Source organism: Arctopsyche grandis, chromosome 11 (genome assembly GCF_051622035.1).
Source record: "Arctopsyche grandis isolate Sample6627 chromosome 11, ASM5162203v2, whole genome shotgun sequence".
Lineage (NCBI taxonomy): Eukaryota > Metazoa > Arthropoda > Insecta > Trichoptera > Hydropsychidae > Arctopsyche > Arctopsyche grandis.
In genome coordinates, this window is record NC_135365.1 from 13,349,359 (window position 1) to 13,363,145 (window position 13,787).

At 34.6% G+C, this 13,787-nt stretch overlaps 1 protein-coding gene and 1 non-coding gene across 4 annotated transcripts in view; one reads left to right on the plus strand and one right to left on the minus strand.

The window, feature by feature from the left end:
- Positions 1–13,787, minus strand: part of pHCl-1 (pH-sensitive chloride channel 1) — a 225,796-nt gene that overhangs the window by 138,924 nt on the left and 73,085 nt on the right. The gene's annotated exons all lie outside the window — the stretch shown is intronic.
- On the plus strand, positions 8,059–8,148 carry TRNAY-GUA (transfer RNA tyrosine (anticodon GUA)). Its single transcript is given in 2 exon segments — positions 8,059–8,095; positions 8,113–8,148. It is a non-coding gene; the product is annotated as a tRNA-Tyr (tRNA).

The following is a 13,787-nucleotide window of genomic DNA, read 5'->3' on the forward strand; positions in this document are numbered from 1 at the left end:
TTGACGATTTTCTAAATAATAGTGTTTTTTTTAGTTATAATTCGTTTACTACTATTTTTTCCTCTTTACTATTGTAACGTACACGTGGGAACATGAGAGAGATCTTAGAGTGTATCCATTGTCTAAGTGCATTGGTGGGTGAACAGTAGAGACCCCTGATTAGGATAACGGGACTCAGTAAGTGCCCGAACAAAAGATACGGTGGAATTCTCATAAACCCGGGCGAGTGTGTGCGACTCGACAGGGTAGACTACGTGCCTAGACAATAGACAAATTAATAGATCGAGGAAGCTATGCTGTGCAACTTGTCCTTTATAAGGAGGTACACACGGTAGATCAGATTATTCTGGAATGAGCGTTGGATCTCTGTGGACCTCTGGAATCGTTGAATAAATGCTGTGAAGCGACCTTGGCCTTTCATTTGGATCCTGAACCCACCGCTATGCAAAACTATTATTATTTTTATTTGAATTTTAGATATTTTTATATCTTTTATTGTTTTTTTTTTGTTTTTCCATCGGTTATGTCACTTCTCATAAGTATTTTAAATATATAAATTAATTAAATACATATTATTTTTAACTGGTTCTTTAAGCAAACGAGAACGGAAATAATTAGAACACATGTACATATGAAAATGGTGCCTTTCAAAGTCATATGCTGATTCTGCTGAACTGGCTTCATGTATAATTATGGTTATCAATGAGTTTCACTCTGCAGATACCAGTATAGATCACAGTTGATATGTATAGATGCCAGTACACAATTAAAATAAAAGAAAAACAAGCAAAAAATTATATTTGCGTCATAATTGCCTTAGGCAAGTCGGCGTGAAATTTCAACGCCGAAACCCATGACCAATAAACCGTTTAGGCAGATTGTGATTTTTAAATTGAATATGTAATTTTACGCCTATTTTAATTTGGCAACTTGCCGAACCACTCGACTCCAACACGGCAAGCCGACGCCAAAATACACGTCCACTAAATGTAAACTGCAAAGTTTCCCATCCCCCCAGAATTAAAGCACTCGCCATACAGTAATGGAAAAAGGATATTAGCCAGACCGGGTGGGGAATATTTATTTACATACATGCATGTCAAATTTATTTTACGCGCGTTTATTCCGCAAAAACCACGATGTATAAAAAGTAACGGCACATTCGCATCGTATGACGGATTAATTTGGAGCGGCCGAGCGTATTGTTAACGAGGGACCGAACGGTTTAATTTGCATTCGAGATAAAAAGGGAGGCACGGGCCTGTACTTTCGTGGTGAGCTGTGGAGTTGGTTCGTTCGACCGGAAACGGATGCTGAGTTGCGGAAACGTTGCAGGCATTAATCTCGCGGACACATGCTAAATGAACGCCGTGGGAGTCTTGTCGGCGACCTACAAGAGACCCTGTGGTACTCCCCTCGCACATAAAACAGTGTTTGGACTTTTTATAGACGAAATTTTTGTTGAAGGACTCCTCGTTGTAATCATTTAGGTGTGATAGGTAGATCACGATTACCAGACATCGTTTGGTAGGTTGTGGTTTCACTAAACGGAGTTGAATTCTGTCGTCAACATTCTGCATTTGAAGAGAAAATAATAAATAAGTTATCATGTGTGTGTGAATATAGCGATAGTTCATTTGAAAATACCATTTGTTTGTGATTAGTAATTTGGAGCATGATTTAAGTTTTTCAAATATTTGTAAAAATTTTTTTTGTTTTTTTTTCACCTAAGCAATATTCTCTTTAATAGACGTGAGATTTCGTTCGAGATTCTTTTGGGATGCCCAAAAAAATCAAAACACTTTTATCTGGTTTCCAGTCTTTGTTGTTATTTGATTTTGGTGTTGAAGTTATTTCATCTTTTTTTTCATGTACGACAGCTTTGTGTCGACTTTGAAACATGTTCTTATTTGAGCTGAAGTGTGTATTTGCGCAATCCAAATTTGATTGATTCAAATCAAATCCAAACAAAGTTTACTATTCATCATTGGAAGTTATTCTATAACTTTCACTATTTAAACTATTTAAAACAATAATCAAATTACAAAAATTGCAGAATGTTTTATTACATAAATCGCTGAATTTAGAGATACTGAAAAACTCAATATTAACGAGACATCTATGGATTTAAACTTGTACATACATCATATTTAAATACTGGTGACAGTGAGTAGGACGGTTTTTAGTCAATTTGATGGAGGAACGGTTTCAACAATGAAATCAGATAAATTAGCAAATCATAATAGGAAACGATCGACTTGGAGTCACAAATATCCAAATCTGACCAATCTTAAAGATAATACTCCGAATAAATTCTTTTCAATCGAGGTCAGATTGCGGGATCGAACCCGGCGACCTCATAAACGTAACCACCGAGCCACGCTGCTGGCTAATTTGAATTGTTGCAATTCTTGAAAAGCCCTTACGAGACAAGAAAGGAAATAAGTTATAGGAATTTGCAACTTTTTCACAGTTCATCCACAATTCCATCACCACAAGGGAGAGATCAGAAAAGTTTTGTCACCGTGAAAACTACACTATCAAAAATGTATCAATGAAAGTTCTCGACCTTCCTCCACATAAACCTCCCTCGTAGGCCAATCCTTCTCGACGTTTCGCGGCCATCTCGGATGCGAGTCCTGGTGATTTTCGGCCAATTTAATTCCACATTCAAATTCAGAATTTCCCAAGGGATGCGGCCCTCTCGCCTTATGTCGTTGCGTCGGCGAGTTTTCATTTATCACGCGCGCGAGCCTCGCTCGCATCTCGCCTAGTTTTGTATGATACTTACATACATATGAACAATATGTACGTAGATATGTAGTATTGCACGAATGGTCTCTCCGCTAATGCTTACATTATAAATTACTGTTATGAGAGACTCGCGCAATTATTCGGGACACGTACGAGTCGCGAGTCACGGACCATGATGCTCTCAAGGAATATTAAAATCAAGTTAAATCTAACCGCCTTACGTCACAATGCTGGCGTACGTCGTTATGCCTACTATGCCGCAATAAAAGTAATTTGCATGATGAGGAAAAAATTTAAACCAATTTTGATAAGGAAATTTCCTTTTGAATTCGTTTTTTTCGCTAATGTATATACCTACATAGGTAAAATAAATTTTGATGAAAAATATTGAAAATGTCGTTTTAGATCAACAGCTAAGAATATCTTTTAGGCAAAGGCTAAAATTGAAATGAGTGCATTTTCACACGAATCATTTTTCTAATGCAAATATTAATTATTCATTAGTATTTTTTTGTATTATATACATATGTACGTACATATATGTATGTATATGTATATTATACATTTCATTTTCATCAAAGCGTCATGACAGAATGCTCCAAATTGAGACTTATTGTTACGATCAAACATGTTCATATATTGTACACAGGGCCGATGAGAGGGGGGGGGGGGATTCGGGGTAAAGTTACAGGTCCCGGACTACTCGAAGGGCCTTACTGTTATATCATACTTTCTTATTCAATTATTTAATTGAATAAGAAAGTTTGATTTAAAACTTAATTCGTTACCTTACTTTGAAAAGGTTCCACTAACATTTAAAACAGGTGCAGTTAGAACCCTTTTAAAATAAGGTAATGAAATTAATAAAATATATAATTGAATTTTTATAGTCGTCTGGGTGATTTTGAATGTCAATAAAACAAAAATTACCCCCTACGTAATCAAGAAAATTTCTTCAAAATTATAAGGTTGGGTCACTATAAAAGTCAAACTTAAGCCGATAGCCCTATTTGCCAAGCCTTGAAAGACCATAAAAGAGGTGACGTGGCTATCAAAGTGGAAGAATATGAGGGAAATCCGGAATTGGCTTTAAAACTATGTAAATTATATGAAAGCGTAAAATTCTGATAGGAAAGCTTTAGTTTTAATTAAAATCTTGTTATCAAAAAATCAAAGCAGCTATATGTATATAAACTATATTCTCTTATCATATAAAACAATATATGTATGTATGTAAAGGTGATTGAAATGGTGCTTGTTCTCGCTACTATCAATGAATATGCATCACGAGAAGTGAAATCATTTTGTATAATGAATATCATATCATTTATCAAATCCATATAAAATTAAGTCACTCTAACGGTGTGCAATTTCGTCGTAAAACTCGCTTATAAGGACGGTTTTATTCCGTATATGAGAAGTTGTAAAAGTAACTGACGCTTTTATCGCACGAAAAAATCCAAACAACGTTTTATTTAGTTTATAAATAACACGGAAACATTTTCAAAAAAAATTATTTCATGTTGAAATTGTGCGATTACGTTTTGATTTATTATTTTTCATATTAAAGAATACATCAAAACGAAACGACAAAATATATATAATATAAAAAAATATTATCGTGAATTTATACACTTGAAATAAATTGAGTAGAATATACCCTAGTGGGCTATCTTTTCGAAGAACTTCGATAAAAATTCGTCGTATATGGAAAAACTTTTCAGGGCAAACACAATATAAAAACATGTTCAAAAAAGTCAGTCAGGAAAAAATACACGTATGATATAAATTTTTAATGTCGAAACAGACACCCAAAGTTTGATTATTTTCACTCAACTGAACGACCATTGGAGTCCATTTAAAATTTCAGTCGGTGAAATAAAGCTTTTTTCATGGATCCTGTGCGAGGTTTCAATTACGACCTTATTAATTTTATTTTTAACATAACGAAATTTTTCAATTTTCAAACGATAACACATGAGAAAATTGCATCACAATCTAAAAATAAAACTATAATTTACAATTTTTTGTCAGCATTTGTATTTTGGAACTTCGATTCGTTTCGATTCATTCGGCTAGTTAAAATAGTTTTGCACATGTAAAAAAACGCTAGCTCGTATAATCTATACTATGGCAACCAGGCTTAAATTCTTGTATTGACATAGGTTTGACAGTAAATGATAACGGTGATTCCTATATTTGAAGAAGTCTAAGAGAAACAATGAACCCATGTGGATTTTTCACAACGGGAGTCCAACGTTTTTGAAGGATATGGGGCTTGAACAAAAAGATAAAACTCCAAATGAATGTCTAAAATTCAATTAATATTATACTTATACATTTGCGAATCGTTATGAATTTTCACTATAAATTTTCATGCCAGAATTCGAATAACAAAAATGAAGATATAAGAAAAGTGCAGCAAGGCAAGTGGAGGAATAAAGAACCGTATAATATCGACCTTCATTACTGAGAGAGTAATTTTAAACGACTCGCGGACAAAGTTCTTGACATTCTTTGTAAAAAGCTCACCAAGTCGGATCCCTTTGTTGGCAACAGACTCAAACGGTGCACAAAAGCTCCCCTTTCATCTCTACGTCAGAATGTATTCAAACACAATGCGACTCAGCGCGAGAAGACTATCATCGTCAGCTTTATACGCCATTGTTTAATATGACACTTTTGTAATAGCGGGTACTTTAGCCGCAGGTAACCGACTAAACTTCAACCGTTACATTTACGAGTAAGTACCTCAATCGAATCAAACACTGAGTTATACACCGACATTGTCAGTGGATAGTTATATTGGATTCCGAACGTAGGAAACTTCACCATGTCGAGCGTTTGGACTACCAAAGTTGTCTTCGGAAATTTTTTTATCTCGAGTAGCTTCCCGCTTGCCTTCTAGAGTGGAAATATTAAAGATTAGAAATGGATTTGGAAATTGTCAGATGAAACTAGTAAGCTTTGACAGGAGATGGTCATACAATATGTATACTTGATAATGCTCAAGATTTTTTAGCATCATCAGCCACAATCTCTTAACTGGTATATTGCTTAAACAGTGAATATAAAAGTGACATTTTCGATACTTATTATAATATATATTTGTGGATATTTGTTTGCTTTTATTGTCGTTTCGTACGTCCCGTGGGAAATTATGCTTGTACAGAATTGGCACGTCAAATATATGTATATCTAGTACCGAAATACAAATTTGGTTAACCGACGGTTGACGTTAAACCGTCGTTAAAAGTTGAATGAGTAAACGTACATAGTAGCAAAATGGCTGGAGTTTCTGATGAATTCATTAGGAGAGCGTTGTTTATTTTGAGTAGGTATTTAGTATAAATGACTGATGAATTACAATTTAAAGAGTTTAAATTTGAAATTGGCAAGCGAAAACTTATATACAATATATGTATATAGGTATGTACATACATTTGTAATATTTTTGTTTTCTTTTAATTTTGTTACTTTGACCTGTTTGAAATCTTGAATGAAGGTTGAAAAAGAGAATAGTAAACTTTTTAACAGTAAATTTTGTTTTATATAGGCAAAACTTATGAAAAGTTTTTTAATCTTTTTTGCATAATACCTACATTATGTATAGAAGTAAATTTATTAACATTAAAATATAAATTTGCTTTCTATGTAAGTTGTACAAACATTCTTGTGGTTTTCGATCCAATGGGTAAAAAATGCCTTCTAACTAGAGGTAGGATAGTCACAGTGCTATCCATTGTTCGGCAAACCTTTAACAATGCATTTACAACCTTTGAACAATACACGGCCCCCTCAGGCTCCGGTGACTACTTATAACTAGAGGTAGGATAGTCACAGTGCTATACATTGTTCCATTGTTGTAAATCCTTTATAAAAAAGGTTCGGAAAACCTTTAACAATGCATTTACAACCTTTGAACAATACGCGGCACCTTCTGGGTCCGGTGACTACTTATAACAATAACGTCACTCGTAACGTAGCAACGTCCGAGTGACCAAATTGGCGGACTCAATCCAAATGTAATCGCATCGTGACCAACCGGTATTGGGAACTTCGTTTTAAATGAGATGAATTGCAAAAAAATATGAATTTAGCGAATGAAACAAAAATCCCATGCATTGACAGATTTGATACTCTCATAAATGAGGAAGTCGATGACCTTATTTACCAAGGTGCCTTGATCTTATGGGAAGGAGAATTCCAATCGGAAATCCACAGAAGAGTAGGAATGGCGAAAACGGCGATGGTCAGTATGATAAAAATATGGAAGAACCACTATATTATTAGAATAATGAAAATCCGTCTGGTGCGATCTCTGGTGTTCCCCATTGTATGGAGTCGATACATGGACTCTGAAATAGAGAGAAAGGGAAATTCTCGATGCATTTGAAATGTGGTGTTGGAGATGGATGCTGCGCATCCCATGGACCACAAGACGCACGAACATCTCCATCCTCAAAGATCGGGCAGTGTCAGAGAGACTTTCCACAAAATGTCGGAAAAGGGTTCTTTCCTTCTTTGAAAATATGGCCAGGAAGAATATGGATAGTCTGGAGATGATGGTAGTCACCGGAAATCTGGAGGGAAGGTGAGCGAGAGGACTTACTCCCAAGAGATGGTCAAACCAAATTAAATAACTGACGGGATCGTCCCTTAGCGCTGCCTTCAACTTGGCACAGAACCGGGAGGAGTGGAGGCGGATTGTACATCAAATTCCAGACATCAATAACTACGATGTTCAGCATAGCATAGCAAGTACTATGTTCAGCATAGCAAGTACTATCAAATTTTATTTTTCCGGTAAAAAATAATTTTACTTCTATATAATTTACGTCCGAGTATTATTCAAAGCAGTTTCTATAATAAACTGGTGAGTAGTTTCATTTGAATATATTAAGTAGTTCCATTTGAATATAAAAGTTAAGTTCCGATTTTTATTACTCAAGCGTTACAATCGATCGATGAAATTATTATGGAAAACAAAACCATATGTATGTATAGATGTATAATCGGTTATATTAAAAGCGTACAAAAGAATAATGCAATGAAACAGTTTTGCAGGAAAACCGGTTTACCGCAAATTATTAGTGGCAAATCCATATTAACGTTTTGTTGTTTTATATAATGATAAACAAATGTTTTATTTGTTTTGCTATCGCTTAACACGAATGCAACTATTGACAATCATAATTAGTAAACATATACATACAGACATACACACATTAAAGCTGAAATTAACATGTATACATATAAAAATGAATTTCAATGCAAAGTTAATTACTAAACGGAGTGAATGTTCCTTCGATAGCTCAGTTGGTAGAGCGGTGGACTGTAGACGAATAAGACGTAGTAATCCATAGGTCGCTGGTTCAAATCCGGCTCGAAGGATTGATTTTCTTTTATAAAAAAAAATATTACTACTTCTGTACAATCAAATTCTATTTATTTTTAATTATTTCACAAATTCACCCGAGTTCGTGTTTAAAATGACAGGCTTGCAACAAATTATTGCAATGTTTATAATATAAAATTTATTGCACCGGTCTGTTACGCGCTGTTGTGTGGCGCGCTCTCGTACTCACATAGAAGCGCGCGAAAGAGACAGAGCGTCTTTTTATTATTGTGAAATGCCCTTTGATTTCAGCAGGTGGTTTTGGATAGAAATTGACACGAATTAAAATACAGTTACATGTTATATACAAATATAATGTAAGGTAATTTATAGGCGCGCGCACGTATTAATAGTAAAAAGTTGAGTACGCGCATTACACGCTCGCCGATTCAACCCATTCACCCGTTCGAAATGATGAATGAGTGTGTCTTCGTGGATGTATGTATGTGTGTACGCTCCCGTGCAGTGCATTTGACGCTGACGTCACTCGTTTCAACGCTCACTCGGCACTCAATATCAGGAGAACACGTCAGACGCTCAGGTCCCCACTTCCCCGCTACCTCACTACCTGGCTTCGATCGTCACGCTACATCCCTATTAATAACGTATACTCCTGGTATTCTAAAATTTGTTTTTTTTAAATGTCCATACTTGTCGACGCATCCGTCACATACATATCCACAAATGTACATCGCGTCCGTTTTTATATATATTGATGTAGGATTGAGTGGTATGCAATGTAAGGTTGATATGAGTGGTACGTAATGTAAGGGTTGGCATGTGTGCGTGCGCAAGTGACGTTTGTCGGACAGTTTTGATACATACAATGTGAATACAGGGAAAGAATAACAACTTCAAATATCATTAACTAGAATCCATTAGTATTGCATTGTGACAGCATGCTATATATCTATTCACTGATACTACCTATAAATAAGCGGATTTTTTCGAGCTAACTTTCGGTAACAGACCTACTATATATGTACGTCATTAAGTAACAATTGAGATAGATAACATGGCAAACTGTAACAGAAGATCGATCTGTATTTAAAAATCATCCAGACTTGTCAGTATCGTATATGAATCGAATAATTACTCGATTCCGGTCGGGATATAATGACTCACCCCCACTTCACGGAATGATGCGCTCGTTGTTATTTCGTACTTGCTGCTTTTGTTGCTTAGTGTTGCTTTTGCGCACCCGTTCCGAGGAGTGGGGGTGGGCCTTTATAAAAGGAACGACGTTTGATTTTAAAATGTCAAAGTTTTATAATTCCACGAACTGTTATATAAAAAAATATTTATGTATGTATTATGTATATACATGTTTGACCCTCTCATGGAAGATGTATTCGTTAATAATTCGTCGGGTCTAGCCGGTTGCAAGGTATCGCTGAAAGCCCTCGCTGCGTCAAAGTGAAGAGTCATATCAAAATCTTGACATCTACTCGATTGCTAAGTGCTGAAGGATGGGATGGGGGGATACGGGGGCGTGTTTTAACGTAATGTGCTCCCAGAAGGGTTGTCAACGGGAATCAGCAATCCTCAAATCTCATTTGCCGTATCGTCTCGTCACGTCGACGATGACGACGACGACGACGGAGACGCGTCAAATGGAACCGGGCTGAGAGAAAAAAGCCAGCAAATCGATACGGACACACTATTTCACGGTGGTCTGAATTCGTGCCACCTGATGTTTGAGAGGTGTCGCTTCGAGGGTTATTTTTATGACACGTCGATATGAAACTTTAACGGTATCTTTAATATTTAATGTTTCCTATGGCACGTACACGTACCGACCCTGACGTCATAAATTGTGACCTCCTTATCCTTTTCTATGCATGAAGAATCACATTTTCGGAACAGATTCGTTGGGTCTGCCCGTGTATGAGTACGTACTACGCATTAATGGAACATTATCGTTGTGATTTATTAAAATTAAAAAAAAATACGTACATCAGTATTTTTATCGAAATGTAAGTTCTTTCTAGTATACATATGTATATGTTTTATTATTATTATATGTTTATTTTTATCGAGTTGAATCTCAGGCAGCACTTGCTGTCAACGAGTCTCCACCGGAATACAACTGATCCCTCGTCATCTCGTCAACGTTATATTTGCTTATCTTCAGATATACATTATAATATGTTTGTAACAAAATTTTTGTCTGTATAATATTTGTCTGTATCCAAAGTTATAAATTTTAATTAGGAATTAAATAAAAAAATGCAGTTCAGGACAAGCTATGTTAGCTTATGTTAGACGAGCATGAGATAGTATAATAAATTTGATGGCTATACATTTAAATATTTAGTAGATAAACATATAAAAATTATATATATATATATATATATATATATATATATATATATATAAATGATTAATATCTTCTTTATTAAATCTAATTATTTTCTATTAGCAGAAGAACTCAAACACATTTTTTTTAATCAAGAAAAATCACGATTAGGAATAATAATCGTAAGAAGAGGTAAGTAAAAAAATACAACATGAGTAGGTTAAAATTATAAGATTGAAACCATTAATAACCTATTTCCATTTTTCATTCAAACTGAAGGCAATAGAAAGTCACCAAATAAAACATATCTCATGAAAGCATAGTTATTTAAAAAATCATAGAATAACTAAAAAATATATTGTTCTTTCTTGAGTCTAAGCTAGTGATGTTAACACTAGATATATGTAAGTCAAAATTTAAATAGTTTAAATATCAAATGAATTTAGTATATGGAATATATTATAGTTAGTTAGGGTTGTTCTGATAATAAGCTTCAAATTATGATAATTACAACTCGATACGTCCTCATCTCTAGCTATTACATAGAATAGTCGAAACACATTCATTCATGAATGAAATATTAACGATTGCTACAATGAAAGTGATAATATTGAAATTTTGAAACTTTGAAAGACAAACTATCGTGAACATTCAGGAATTTGTATATTTTGAAACAAAGTTTGTGTATGTATGTAGTTTCAAAATAAGACCGGCTTCTACTGACCTCATAAATGTTGCTACGAACTTTCACGAGTTACACAAATCGGAAGCTATGAGCCCCTCTGAACGAAAGGAAATAATTTAATATGTTGAAATTTCGCATAGCTAATTCTCATTTTCTGTATAACAAAACGGATGGGCCTAATTAAGATACGCTTCCTCGATGATTCTGCCGTCGAAAAGGCTTTTTCGAATTGTCAGAGTAAATATTTCCATTGGCCATTGTCGCCGCTTCATTAGATGGCAAAGGCTACATTTAAAAGGACGGAGCGAAGAGATCGACTGGAAATTCAACGCAGAATGAGAAGGAGGAATAACAGAAAATTGAAGACCGGAGAGTAAATGAGATAACTCTCGGCAAAAGGGTGAGAAAATCTCCCGAGAAGTTTTCCTCTTAAAAGGGTGTTTGCGGAATGATTCCGCGGCATTAGCAGCACGACCCATTACGAATACCGAAACCGGCCATTGTTAGTTTTTCGATATCGAATTCAAATTCCGTCAAAGGGAAAATATGCTGAAATGGACGAGTCGAAATTTCAAGGTCGATTTTTCAGCACGATCGGCGAAACTTTCGTCGTAACGCAAAGTGAAAAGGTTTGCACGTTACTTATATACTGTTGAAGGTCGAAAAATGTCCCCAGAGTCACATGCAGGAAAATTCATTTACAGCAAATAAGAATTCGAATAAGGGAAAAGTCCGTATACCTGGAATAAATAAGTGACGCGGGTAAAGACGACGGTTTATTTCAAGCGGAAAAAATACAAAGATGTACATATGTATGTAGTCTAGATCAGCGGTTGTCAACATGGAGTTGTATGCAAATCCATACAAGCTACATATGCCATAGCTCTGAAAGGCCAAACAAAAATCTAACCGACCCTTGACATTCATTTTGCATACCGTGCATATCGAGGATTATATGAAATTAGGATCACTCATCTCTTGTTCTCAAGCTTATTTTTGGGGAGGTTGATTGTGACTGGAAATGTAAACGAACGAAAGGGTATTTTTACATGTTAGTTGAAAATTATTCATTTAATATAAATCAAGACCTTCATTCAAAAGACACAAGACAAAAAATATCGAGATCATCACTTGATAAATTGTTCAAACTGTCCCGTATCCTCATTAATTGACTTTCGAATCCACCTAAGCCATAGCACTATCTGTCGTATTTTTATCGGGCTTCTTTCATTAATATATAGAAAATACTTCCGTCAGATTAATTTATACTTCAAATTAATAAGGTTTAAAATTTCTGCACACTTATTAGATGTATCAAAATATTGCTTTTTGCTATTATTTATTTAAAATGCTTGGGGGAGGTGGCATGGCCGATTGACCCAGATTTTTTTAATAAAAATCAAAATAAAATAATATAAAAAAAACTGAAACTAAAACTGGAGAAAATTAAAATACAATAAGTATAAACTAACAATTTTTTTTACAAAAATCCATTATTTTTGTAGAGGCTCAGGTTACTTACTTATAATTTATTTGGTAGACTATTCCAAATTTTAGCCACTTAATTTGAAAAGCATGATTCTCTGATTTTTTATATTATCTAAGCTATGATTTACTTTGGTACATATGTATGTATAAGTATAGTTTATTTTATTAAAACTGAGTGTGAAAAAACAGCTTTTACGAGTATTACTGTTTAATTTAGATGGAAAGGCTGGTAGGAAGCCGCGTACGGATAGCTAGCTATTATCGCTTTGATCTGACACAAGATTCCGATGAAATTTTAATTAGTTCATTAATGAATGAATTCCTCTAGCTTGATCTTCAAAACAATAGCTTACTTCAATGTTAGCTAACCTTCGTATGTCGGTAAAATATCAAAGCTACCTGAAGAGTTCAAGTAATTCAAAATCTAATAACAAATTATTGACGGCCAGGAATTTCATTGAGCTAACAGAATGAAACTAATTAAAAGCTTGTAATAAAAATATAAGCTGCATTTTACAGGATTGTTTAAGAAATTTAAACAAAATACTTTCTAGAAAATGTATGTGGTTTAAGTATTATAGAAGCTCGAATTAGACTAATTTGAGAAAAAATGTGGTATTAGGAAGTAGAGGATTAACAGAAATATAATACGTAAAAACTTTTACAAAAGACATGCTATGTTTGTACTTTTTGCAGGACAAAAGATATGTTTGTAATTTTAACTATTAAAGAAGTGCTTAATTTTATATAGTGGATCATTTTTTGGAACTATATATACGAATGTGAATAAACAAAAAAAATAGTAGAATTTCAATTGACACCCTCATTGAAATGAAACAGATTCGTACAAAAAAAGCACCCCACAAAAAATATGATTGACCCCATCCATCACTAAGAATACTTATAGGGGCGGGTATACAAAAAAAATGACATTCGAAGTGGCACAAAAAATGTCTAGAGCCGCCGATCTAGAGATCCTGAAAAATTCGTCCATATTGCATGGCATTACATCATCGAAACACCTATTTGAAATTAAACACAGAAACAAGATCTCACAGCTTTCATTTTGATTCGGCCGTACGACGATTGCGTAACAACTGCAGAGCCGTTTAATATGTGATGTCGTTTAGAATTGATGTCGTTGAATTTTTGAAAACCCATCC